Source organism: Meles meles, chromosome 16 (genome assembly GCF_922984935.1).
Source record: "Meles meles chromosome 16, mMelMel3.1 paternal haplotype, whole genome shotgun sequence".
Classification (NCBI taxonomy): domain Eukaryota; kingdom Metazoa; phylum Chordata; class Mammalia; order Carnivora; family Mustelidae; genus Meles; species Meles meles.
Genome location: NC_060081.1, coordinates 13,411,184 through 13,423,999, shown reverse-complemented (window position 1 = coordinate 13,423,999; position 12,816 = coordinate 13,411,184). Strand labels below are relative to the sequence as shown.

The following is a 12,816-nucleotide window of genomic DNA, read 5'->3' as shown; positions in this document are numbered from 1 at the left end:
TACCAAGTATTTTTTCTGACAATGACATGAAGTTGGCAATCAATGACAAGAAGAAAAGCTGGAAAATTCATAAATATGTCATTAAGCAACATACTAAAGCAACGAGTGGATCAAAGATGAAATCAAAAGAGAAATTTAAAAAACAACACTTTGAGACAAATGAAAATGGAAGCACAACATACTAAAAGTCTGGGGTACAACAAAAGCAATTCTAATAGAGAAGTTCATAGTGATAAGTACTCAGATAAACAATTTAACTTTATACCTCAAGGAACTACAAAAGGAAAACAAACTAAGCCCAAAGCTAGTGGAAAGAAAGAAATAACACAGATCAGGGTAGAAATAAATGAAATAGAGACTAAAAAGATAACAGACAAGATCAATGAAATTAAGTATTTTTTTATTTCTTTTTATTTTTTGTTTTTTGAAAAGATAAACAAAATTGACAAACTTTTCATTAGATTCACCAAGAAAAAGAGAGGATTCAAATAAAATTAGAAATAAAAGAGGAAATTTTACAACTGATAGCATAGAAATGCAGAAGACCCCAAGAGAAATCTATGAACTATTATATACCAACAAGTTGGACACCTATAAGAAATGGATAAATCCTAGAAACATAAAACCTACCACAACAAAATAGAAAATCTATTAGTAAGGAGCTTAAATCAGTAATCAAAAACCTCAAACAAACAAAAGTGCAGGACCAGATGGGTTCAGTAGTGAATTCTACTAATCATTAACATATAATGTATTATTTGTTTCAGGAGTACAGGTCTGTGAATCATCAGTCTTACACAATTCACTGCACTCACCATAGCATATACCCTTCCCAATGTCCATCACCCAACTATCCCATCCCTCCCACATCCCTCCCCTCCAGCAGCCCTGTTTGTTTCCTGAGATTAAGAGTCTCTTATGGTTAGTCATTCAAAAAAGAATTCATACCAATCCTTTTCAAACTTTTTCAAAAAATAAGAGTAAACACTTCCAAACACATTTTATGAGGCCAGAATTACTGTGATACCAAAAGCAGACAAGAATGCCTGAAAAAATAAAATCAAAATATTCATAAGCTTTCTTATGAATAAAATTTTTAATTTTTAATAAGATTTTTAAATTTTTATTTTTTCACTTCTGTTTCAATAATACCTATTGGTGATTAATGCACTATGTACAAAGCAGCTCATAGCTTCTTAGTTCTACTTTCTGTTAAATGGGACACCATGAAGATTAATTAGGAAGATAGTATTAAATGGAGAACATTTGTAAACTATAAAGAATTACAGATGACAAGACTTTTATTGGTTCTCTATTTCTTTTTCAAGAACAATTCTTTAAAGTGGAAGATTATAATTTTTAATGTAGAAGAAATGTAATAATACATTTAAGAGCAAATTGGAAACTAGGAACTCTGTGTGTGCATGTATGTGTATTTCTGTGTATTTTCTTCTCTTTTGTCTAGAATTCCAGTTTCATAAAGGAATATTCTACTTATTTAATCTTATTTAATCTGAAGAGTTTCATACCATGATTCTTACCTTGGGTGCACATTAAAATTTCCTGGGAACACTTTTAAGAACCCGAGGTCCTATCACCTCTCCAGAAGGCATTAAATCAGACTCTCCTACCTGGGGCCCAGGCGTTAGGATTTATTGGTCTCAACTATTTTCATTAACATTTTCACTTACTTCCATAAAATTCATATAATAAATTTACAATTTACATATCAACAGACTCATTTTATCTTCGAGGATTCCAAAAGACTTCTCTAAAGAGGAAATTCTTTAGAGAAAAAATAGTCATCAATGAAGCACCCTTAGTATATATTTCTTCACTTGAGGCAGAGTCACAGAAAGCAACCCTAGTTGAATCTTGAGTGAAAGTGTTTGCTCTTTAAATGTACAACCTTTGATGAACTATGCTGTAGGTCACTCACTCATTTCACGTAGAGGTGGAGAGAAGAGAAGGTTCAGGCATATCCATCAATCCTGGTGTTAAAGGCAAGGTTATTGACAAAAGGGAGCTGATCTTTCACACACAGAGCACTCCCTTTCAAATAAAATGCTTTCGCTTCACCACGTGGGCATGATACACTGATACAGCCACTGGGTGAATGCACTTACTAAGGCACACGGTGGATAGTTTGTATTTTGTCCTTTCCTTTTCACTTGTTCTGGTCTACTTCTGATTATAATTTTTTAAGGGGCACAAAATGAACAGGACTTTTAGAGACTTTTAGTGCCAAACTTTATAAAATGACCAGCTTCAAAAATTAGCTCGGTTTAGGTTTTTTAAATTTAAAAATGGTCTGTTTTTCCTCCTTTTCATAGAGCATAGCGGTGAAGATCAAGGATACAGGAGCATCATGACTCAAACCCCCGCTGGCTGTTGGGAAGTTTCTTCACCGTCCGGAGCCCCGCTTTCTGTGTTGGACATGAGTGAAACAGTTGGCACACCGGAAGCTCCACTTCATGTTCTGTCATGTTCATCACATGCACTTTTATTTGCAAGTGAGAGATGTTTCTGCAGTAAGAAAACACAGCAAAGCACCAGTGGTTGTAAAGTGTTTCAAAGAGAAGCCGAAGTCCGTTGTTTAGACCCACTGTGCAGTCTGGGACTGGTGTCTTAGCTTGTTTGGTTCTTTGATGAAGATGAATCCTATTTCAACTCCCACTGTTAGCCTAATCCAAACTTACAGGGACAGGTGGCTGGCATGACACTGTGAATTTGATTATTAAAATGACACTGCTATGATGGGGCTATGTGCTCAACAGAAGCTCCAAGTTCAGAGAAGATAACTATTTTAGGTCGAGCCAGACTTTGATGGCTTCTCTTGAATTGAGAATTTTCCTTATCAGAACAGAAACCTAAAGCTCACTGCTTCTGCGTTACTAAGTGTACAATTGCACTGTGTCCGAGGCATCTCTGATCCTGTCATTGTGGAGGCCAGAGGCTGCTTCTCAGGTAAATGCAGAATTCCACTGACTAGCTACTGCATAGCGGGGCCCGGAATGACTCTTGCAGAAGACAGGTCATGCTTTGAGAGGCTCTGGGAATTGTTCTTAGTGTCATAGTCATTTTCAATTGTCCTCCAGCGTAGAAATGCTTTGAAAGTGCCTCCCACGTGGCACTAAATTCACTAAATTCACGACTACTGAAAATGACTTGATTAAAGCCATTGGAGAAATAGTCCTAAGATGAAAGACTTAAATAAATATGCATATTATATAAATATAATATTTATAATTACATACAAATATGTACAATTAAATTTAGTTAATGAATATTATATTTGTATATAAATGATTACTTAATTATAATAATGGTTAAGTAACATATATGTTACTTATATATGTAATATATATACTTATGTATTACTGTCCTCTCTACTTCCCCTAACCTTATGCTTCTGGTCCCATGTTCTATTTCTCAGTAGGAATTTGTAAAACTCCCCGAAAAAAACTATCAGGATTTGTTAATCTCCAGTTAATGCAAGAAAGGCCTGCAACTCACAATTTGGCTTAAAAGAAAAAAAAAAAATTTAACCTGGACTCTTCAGTTAAATCTTTAGAAAATACTATAGCTTTCTACAGGCTGGCTCCTCACATTTTAAAATCTGCTCTATCAAAATAGAGCCCTGAGACAGATTTCACTACTCTGGGCTCACAATTGCCCTTAGTTCAAATGCTATTTCTTCTTAGAACATTTTTATTTACATTTACAGAGAGGTTAAGATTGCATGGTCAACTCCTATTTGGCAAATAGAAGTTGCAAGTTTCCTTTTAATTCTACTGGTTACGTTGGCTTTAACTAATCTTAATTTTCAGGCTTCTACTAATTTTTTTACTATATTAAAAACTTACTCTTTTGTTACATATAATTTGCTATAAAATTGCACACATAATCTCAACTGGAAACCAAAGAAATATATAATATATAACTATAAATATATAAACTTTTCAATATATATGTATATATACTTGCATTTCCTTATTTTTCAGCAATGCAAAAAGATAAAGTGATAGAGATATGACTGCAATTATTTGTAAGTCTTAGGCTGTCATCTTACTGACAGTAAATCAAAATGTGGATGGTGATAATATGTTTTCTTCTACAAGGGTAATTTACTGAAAAAATGAAACAGTCCAAAGGAGAAAATATTAAGTCTCCAGCTGCTTCTGCAGCCAATTTTGCCATATGTTAATACTGGATGTGTTTTTTTGACACTTGATACATTTCAAAAAATTGAAGTAACCCTCCTGCTGAGAGGCACAGAACATGGCTTTCTGAGCTTCTAGTAACAACGTATCTACTCCAGCTTCTGGAAATCTACCACAGCCTTAAGCAGTGACACTTTGAGGAGGCAGGGGATATCGACACCAGACTGAAACCCACAGGTGGCTCCAAACTCTGACTTGAGTCGGTAGGGTCAATGTCTTCCACTTCCGAGTATTTACTGAACGGCATTATTTTGCAATTTCTTCCATTTGATTTTTTCCTGCTCACCTTGAAGTCAGCCAGGCCAAGGAAGAAAGACCGCATGAATTATACACTGGCCCAACAGCCTCCATTTCTAAGACTTCACTTATTGAAGGACACCTTCACCGACCAGACCTGGTGTGCAGGCTAAAACAAAGGACACAGCTGAACACAACCAGAGGCTTAGCTAAACAGGGACTGCTTGACTGCTACATACTGAGCACAGAATGCCAAAGAGACAGAGAACTGTCCCCTGGGAGACTTTGAAAGAGCAGAGCCTTAATAAGCTCATCACTTACAGAGGCGGAACACCGGCCTAGGGACAGACCAATAAATGGCAGAGCTGTCACATGAACCCATTTCTCTTCCTGTGGAACTTCTCAGGGCTAAAGCTGATATTTTTCTGTGAGTGCTGCCCATGAGGGGGCAGGTGGCAGAGCGGGACAGAGTGAAGCTAAAGCTGCGTTAGCCCAAAGCAACATCTTATGTTAACAGAGTTGAGAATAGAGAATGCGAATTGCTCTGGGAAGCCAGCCTTCTTTATTAGGATTCCTTATTGGAATTTGAACTCTGTCCTTTCAGGACAGCAAAAGAATGATTCTCTTCAAAACATGACTTCCCCCTAGTTCCATCACAAATGATGAAATCACTGAACTCTACCTCTGAAACCAATCATATTCTATATGTTAATTAATTGAATTTAAGTAAAATAAAATAAAATTTTTTTAAATGACTGAAAAAATAAAATTAAATTAATAAGATGTAAAAAAAATGTTTTTCATCAGAATTTAGTTCAGGATGGACAGGAAAAGTTCCCAGGGGTAAGGCGAGGAAGCATAATTTTAAAAAATTAAATAAAATAAAAAATTAAAAATGCTATTTCCTCTGCAGAGTGTATTATAAATATATATTATTATATATGTTATATATAGGTTACATATATATTACACACACACACACACACACACACACACTCCAGAGGAAATCTTTTAGTAGGTATGAATAGCTACGTTATGGAAACATACTTCAAGTTGCTTTCAAAATTTGCAGGTGAAGGGGCACCCGAGTGGTTTAGTCAGTTAATTTCAGCTCAGGTCATTATCCTGAGAACACGCTCCATGTCAGCTCTGTGTTCAGCGAGGAGTCTGCTGGAGATTCCTTCTCCCTCTCCCTCTGCCCCTCCCCACCCCTCATTCTCTCTCTCTCTTTCTAAAGTAAATAAATATTTTTTAAAAAAATTGGTAGATGAAGGGCATCACCTTTCAGCACACATTAATTATCTTTGATATTTGCTTATCCCAGGTGAAATAAGCAAAATGAGAAATAAAAACCAGGGGCGCCTGGGTGGCTCAGAGGGTTAAAGCCTCTGCCTTCGGCTCAGGTCATGATCCCAGGGTCCTGGGATCGAGCCCCGCATCGGGCTCTCTGCTTGGCTGAGAGCCTGCTTCCTCCTCTCTCTCTCTCTGCCTGCCTCTCAGCCTACTTGTGATCTCTATCTGTCAAAAAAGTAAATCTTTAAAAAAAAAAGAAATAAAAAAAAGAAATAATAAAAAAGAACCATATTTGGTTCTTTTGTTGTTGTTTTTTCTACTATACAGACTGTAAAACTAGTACATAAAATAGGAAGCAAAATTATGATACATAAATGTTGGCAATAGGCCTTAAGGAATGAGTTTCTCTGGGGCTTAAAAACAAGCCTGTTTTGGGGCGCCTGGGTGGCTCAGTGGATTAAGCCACTGCCTTCGGCTCAGGTCATGATCTCAGAGTCCTGGGATCAAGCCCCGCATCGGGCTCCCTGCTCCGCAGGGAGCCTGCTTCCTCCTCTCTCTCTGCCTGCCTCTCTGCCTACTTGTGATCTCTCTCTCTGTCAAATAAATAAATAAAATCTTAAAAAAAAAAAGCCTGTTTTGTTCCTGAAAGAAAAATATTAGTTGTATCTTCAAATATAATGTGGAAGTTAATTATTATAGAGATGTTATTTTTGTTCAGTGTTTACAATCTCCAAGTAGAATGATAGTTTGCAGACAGATGGCAAGAAAGGTTATCATTTGGAAAAACAATTTGGCCATGCACGGTTTCAGTGTAGAGGTCTAAGCTAAGAAGTTCTGCCAAAGGTCTGGGTCATTAAAAATCCAGAACGTAGCTATGGGAGTGGGAGGCAACAATTAAATAATATGAAAGTTAAAATGAAGGCATAATTTGTAGCATTAAAGAAAGGTGGAGCATAAGGAATAACATGGAGGATGTTAGGAAAAGGAATTGAGGTAAATTGGAAAGGGAGATGAAGCATGAGAGACTGTGGACTCTGAGAAATTTAACTGAGGGTTTGGGAAAGAAGGGGCCCCGGGGGGTCCTGGGATCGAGTCCCGTGTCGGGCTCTCTGCTCAGCAGGGAGCCTTCTTCCCTCTCTCTCTCTCTGTCTGCCTCTCTATCTACTTGTGATCTCTCTCTGTCAAATAAATAAATAAAATCTTTAAAAAAAAAAAAGGGGGGGCCCGGGTGGGGGGGTGGTTCGGTGAGCCAGGTGGTGGGTATTAAGGGCACGTATTGCATGGAGCACTGGGTGTGGTGCATAAACAATGAATCTTGGAACACTGAAAAAACAAAAGAAAAAAAAAGAAAGTTTAAAAAAAAAAAAAAAAGGAAGGAAAAAAGGTGGAGAGTCCTCTATATAAGTCCTCAATAAGGGGCACCTAGATGGCTTAGTCAGTTAGTATCTGTCTGCCGTTAGCTCAGGTGCCTCTACCTGCTTGTGCTCGCTCTCATGCACTCATGGTGTCTCTCAAATAAATAGATAAAACTATTTAAAAAAGAAAGTCCTCAGGGAGTAAAGAGGCCTTCCAGAAAGTTGTATCAATTACAGAAACAAAAAGAGGGGATGATGACAACAGGTAGCTTTTGACCTTCCAAGACAAAGTTTCCAAGAGGAGAAACGGTGTTTCAAAGTAGCCTTGGAGGGTGGGAGATTGCTAATGGATTCTCTATGCTTTATAGCATGATGTGTGTGAGTTAAAAAGAGTTTGCAATCTAGAAAACCAAAAAGAATGTAGGGTCTTTCAAGGAGAAACAGGAATCAAAAGTTAAGTGGAAGAAACATCTTCTGAACATACAAAGGATTCAACCTAAAAGGCATAGACAAGTAGTAGGATCTTGGTGGTGGAGGAATCACAAAGCCTCAGGGCAATCAGCTTTCAGGCATCAAAAGCCTAAAGAGCTCGAGGGTCACCCCAGTGGAGTTCTAAGAGGAGTGCATCTGTGAGGCTTCATGTCAGCACCCCAGAAGAGAGAAATGGGAGATACTCCATTTGTGGGAAGAGCAAATCCTCCAACTATTCCCAGGGCAGTCAGAAAGAAGGTGTATGTTTGCAGGAAGTCGGGAAAACATAGTTTGGATTCCGTATTGTTACTATTACTACAGAAGTGTAGATTATCAAGGGTATAGGCCGTATGCAGAAGATGTGCAGTCCCCACAGATCTTAATTACTCATGTCCTCGCACGACGCCTGACACAAGCAGGTGTTCTACAGCTATTGAGTTGACCACGAACGAGCATAACATCAACAAGCAGGACTTCACGTCTGTTTCAGCAAGAAGTTCACCTGGTGACAAAGTCTGCCCCCAGGAAACCTGAGCTGTCACCCACACAGCCACGTGCATCACAGACAAGGGTGGCCAGGGCAAAAGTGGACGATATCCTAAAATCTGGACCATACCCTAAATGTGGACGGAAATGGAGACATATTTTTATAAGAATAAATTCATTTCTCATCACTAGCGTTGGAACTTGTAAATGTCGATTAAAAATTTATATTATAATGCAAATAGTTTAACAAATTATCTACAGAAAGCCAACTGGCTTCTGTGAGAAAACCAGCTGGTTATTGGGTATGTGTTATCCTGACTGCATAACCACTGTGGTTTTTGGTGTGGCCCCATGATACGATACAGTTTCTGTGTGCTCAGGGGAATTGTACAGCAGGATTGTGTACAGATCCCTTACATAGAGAAATGGCTCAGAATGAAAGAGAGAATGTGGGGGGGGTGGGAGCCCCGGGTGGGTGGGAGAGACTAATGTAGGCATCTGGGAGGGAACTTTGGGGAGACGTGTTAGAGAGGGGAGACAGGCCAGGAATAAGGAACCTCAGCAGGAATATCTCACTCTTTTCCTGATAGCTCATTCAGAATGGTGGGACTTAGGACTTCCAGAGAGAAAATCATCCTTTTAAGATATTTTATTTTTATTTCTTGATTTTTCTCCTAATTTTCCCCTTTGTTGTTCCTTTTGTGCAGCTTTCATAGGTTATTACTATTTCTGCCAAGAGGAATCAGGGAACTTTTGGATTCCCTCTTGGCTGACGTGTTGAGGATACAAGCACTATCCGTACTCAACTCCTACCAGGGGCTAAAGGGAGGCTGGAGGTGAGCTCAGGAGCAAGAAAGGGCACAGGGTGGCACTTGTCATTCAGCTTTCTTTTCCTGATCAGAGAGTCTCCTTCCACTGGCAAGCTTGGAGGTTTAAGGGTTTTATTTTGTGAAGCAAGATCATAATCCATTGACCATAATAACCAATGGTAGATAATATCTTTCCCTTGTTAAAAAACATAATCAAAAAGCAATCGAAATAACAACTAGTATTTATTAAGCAATTTATTAAATAACGCCAGGCTCTGTGCCACGCCTTTTACATATTTTAAGTTATGATATATTCTGCTAACACGTCCTGCTTCATGTAAGAATTTGTGGGTCACCGAGGTTAAAGAAGTCCCCCATGACCCGACAGCTAGGAGGGAGGGAATCGGCATCAGCGTCTGGAGTCGTCACTGGGTGCACCACCATGTTTGCAGTAAGGACGGGCAGTGGATGTCAGCTCACTTTTTCTTGTCAGTTTTTAAACCACTGGCTTGTATGCCTCTCCCTGGCCCCAGGGAAAGCCCCAAGTGTCACTGTAGGATCATGTTCTGCCTTACTTGCTCTGAGTCTGGCTCTTGAATAAGCTCCCTTCAATGTCGTACTTGATATCTGACAGCTACTGTTCAGAACGGCTTTTGACCAAACCTCAGACATCCTGTTTCTTTTTCTCTTTGGTGAGCACACCCAAACCAGCTCAGGCTACTCCTACCCATGGCTCTGACTTGAAGGGCAACAGTAGCCAGGTTGCTGAATTCCTAGAGTGTTGCTAAGAGTCCTCTCCATAATTTTAGGTGCCTCGTCACTCCCTTATTAGAACAGACAGGTAAGGACTACCTACAGAAATTCCCATGTAAGTCTAAACCTCCCCTCCCTAATAAAATCCAACGTGGCTAAAATCTATCTCAGGTGGTACACAGGTAATCAGTAAGAATACAGTTTATCTCCCTTACTCTCTATTAGCACTTGCTAGCATGAGCTGGCACCCTGGGAGTAAACGAGGCCGGTTGCAATTGGTTTTCACCTCCTACCTGGAGTCACTAAGCAGCCCCCACTGATGCAGACACAGAGTGCCAGTGGGACTGAGTTTACATCTTTTCTATGGAGAAAGCAGAGTAGAATTAAAACTATGTGCTTCCAGAGTCTTTGCTTGTGGAATACTTAAGAACCCGCCTGACTGACATGTTGAGAGCATGTTCCCCGGTCCTGGGTACAATATACTTCCAAGTCTGGGAGCAGATGCTCCCCGGTGATGATGACAGGGTGAAAGGATTGCTGCTCTGAGCCTCATTCAAGGCAGGCCCTGGCCAGTGTGGGCCTGTACCCTGATTTTAATCACAAACGGCTACAGTTAAGGGATTTTTTTTTAAAGATTTTATTTATTTACTTGATAGAGAGACAGAGAGAGCACAAGTAGGCAGATTGGCAGGCAGAGGCAGTCTCTCCGCTGAGCAGGGATCCCAATGTAGGGCTCGATCCCAGGACCCTGGAATCATGACCTGAACTGAAGACAGGTGCTTAACTGACCGAGCCACCCAGGCACCCCAGCAGTTAAAGGATTTTTTTAAAGATAGGTCTGTAGAGAGAGGTGGGGACGGCCAGAGTGTGAAGAGGCTGGGACCCAGCTATTTTCCCTGAACAGCAAGGCTCAACACCAACCTTCGCCCAAGGCAGAAAAACTTACCAGTTGTTTTTTTTTTACCAGTGTCCAGAACAAGAGAAAACAGTGAAGTCCCTTTACCGGCACAAGAAAATTCTATGACAACCTTCATGGCTATGACACCTAAGAGAAAAAGACACTGATTTTCTGTAGCAGCAGTAATAGGGCATTCTAGCTCTAATGCTCTTGCTGGCTGGTCAAAAATAAGCTTACCTCCCTGGACAGTGTTTCGGAATGCCAGAGAGACCTGACACCTCAGCTGGAGACCAAATGAGGACAAGATATGTGGGACACGACTTTAGCTTGAGGGCCACATGGGGAGAAGCTAGGGCCTGATGCACCAATCACAGCCACCTATTAGGGCAGGTAACAGAGAAGAAACTCTTTAAACGAAATAAAACATGGCACTCTGTGGATACAGAAGGTGGGAGACATTGCATGACTGCCTAGTAGACCCTGTTTTTCAAAGTGTGGCCCGTGGACCAGTAGAAAACCTGGGAAACTGTCAGAGTGGAGAATGTCAGACCCCATCCCAAACCTAATAAAATACAAGGTGACCCTTATGCACATAAAAGTCTAAGCAACATCACTCTATTCCAGTAGTTTTCGAATTGGACTGCACATTACAATGTTCAAAAGTCCTGGTCTTGAAGAGTGGAGTGAGTTCTGTGCCCATGAAGGTAACACTATGTCGATGGAACCCAAGTCCTCGCATGTGATCCAACTTCTCATGCAGTATCTGAAGGAGAACAGTTGACTTCAGGCATTAGCTACCTTACAGGAAGAGACCACTGTGTTTCTGAATACTGTGGACAGCACTGAGAATGGCTGGCATTAACAGTAGACATTGGGATAGTGTTTTCAGGCTACCCAGTCTCTGAAATTGCCAGACAAAATCCTCCTTGACTTCTGTGAATGGGTTGTCCTGGAATGGATACAGCTGCATGAACTGGGAGCTGCCTGGTCACTCCTGAGACAGGATCATGTTAAAACAAACACAGCCAGAGAAGTATGTCATTTGGAGAACCTCTTGGCCAGGTCTTACTTTGATTCTCATGAGAAATACCCAGATAGAAATACACAAGAGCAGCCATTGCCCCGGCTTTAGCTGGGGAAGTCAGTGTGGGGTGTCCATCCCATCTCGCGGCATTACTGGGACAGGCACTGAAGCGGCAGCTGCACCGGGGACTACTTGCTCCTGGTGTGAACATGAATTTGTCCTGAGGAAAAGCAGCTGTCAAAGATGTGGAAGAAGATCACATGTGGCGCGTGCTCAGTTTTCCCCGAATGGTATTGGTCACTGGGTCTGTTGTTGGATTCACTGAAGTCTGGCAATTTACTACTGGAAAAATCAGGAAAGATCTCAAGTAGCAGGCCGAGGATGACTTCATGATGATGGTGATGCTGTCCTCTGCATGTGCTTCAGCAGCAATGCCGAAGCGTTACCAGTTGGGCCCAAGAGGGAGAGCTCACAGTAAGGAAGATTTAGCGTGAACAGTGTTTAAGGAGGTTTGTAAGGGCCCACAGATAAGGTGTCCCCTGTCTAAGCTGTGCTAAGGAGAGCTGTCAGATCCTTAGTGCTTCTTTTGATCAGACAATTAAAATTCATGGTTCAAAATTTGGGGAAACCCTGAAGGAATTTCATGACCATTCCTTCTTCATCAATGAAGCAACATTTAGACGAGGTAGACATTATATTTGGGGGGCATCCACAGATAGCACTGTGAGGATCGGGACTATGAAAACTGTAGGATGTTCAAATGTCTTTAAATCCCTGGGCAGGACTGCAAGGGATTGTCAAATACTGTCAAATACCACTGTCAACAGTGTGATCCTGCTTCCTAAAAATCCAGAGCACTTCGTGGTGTCCAGCAGATCAAGCACAGTCGTCATCATGATCAGGTCATGATCTCAGTGTCCTGGGTTTGAACCCTACCTCCAGGATCCGTGCTCCGTGTCTGCTTGAGCTTCTCTCCTTCTGCCTCTGCCCCTCCTTTCTGGCCTTGCGTGCTTTCCCTTTCTCCAAAATAAATAAATAAATCTTGAAAAATAAAAAAATAAAACTCACTTGAGAGCATGTCCTTGAATGAAAACCTATTCATGCATTGCTTGTGGAGGGGGCTACATTTTCTAAGCAATTGTCTGAATAAGGCACAAGAATAATTTTGGGACAATTCATGTTCAAGTAGCAGTTACTCTTTTTTTTATCTTTGTTTAAGGTATTTGTTTATCTGTTTCTAAGTGGGGCAGTCACTCAATGTTTCCAG

At 40.5% G+C, this 12,816-nt stretch overlaps 1 pseudogene; it reads left to right on the top strand.

Annotated features, from left to right (window-relative positions):
• The first annotated feature begins 11,237 nt into the window (after positions 1 to 11,237).
• LOC123927125 lies at positions 11,238 to 12,458 on the top strand (annotated as a pseudogene).
• The last annotated feature ends 358 nt before the right edge of the window (positions 12,459 to 12,816 follow it).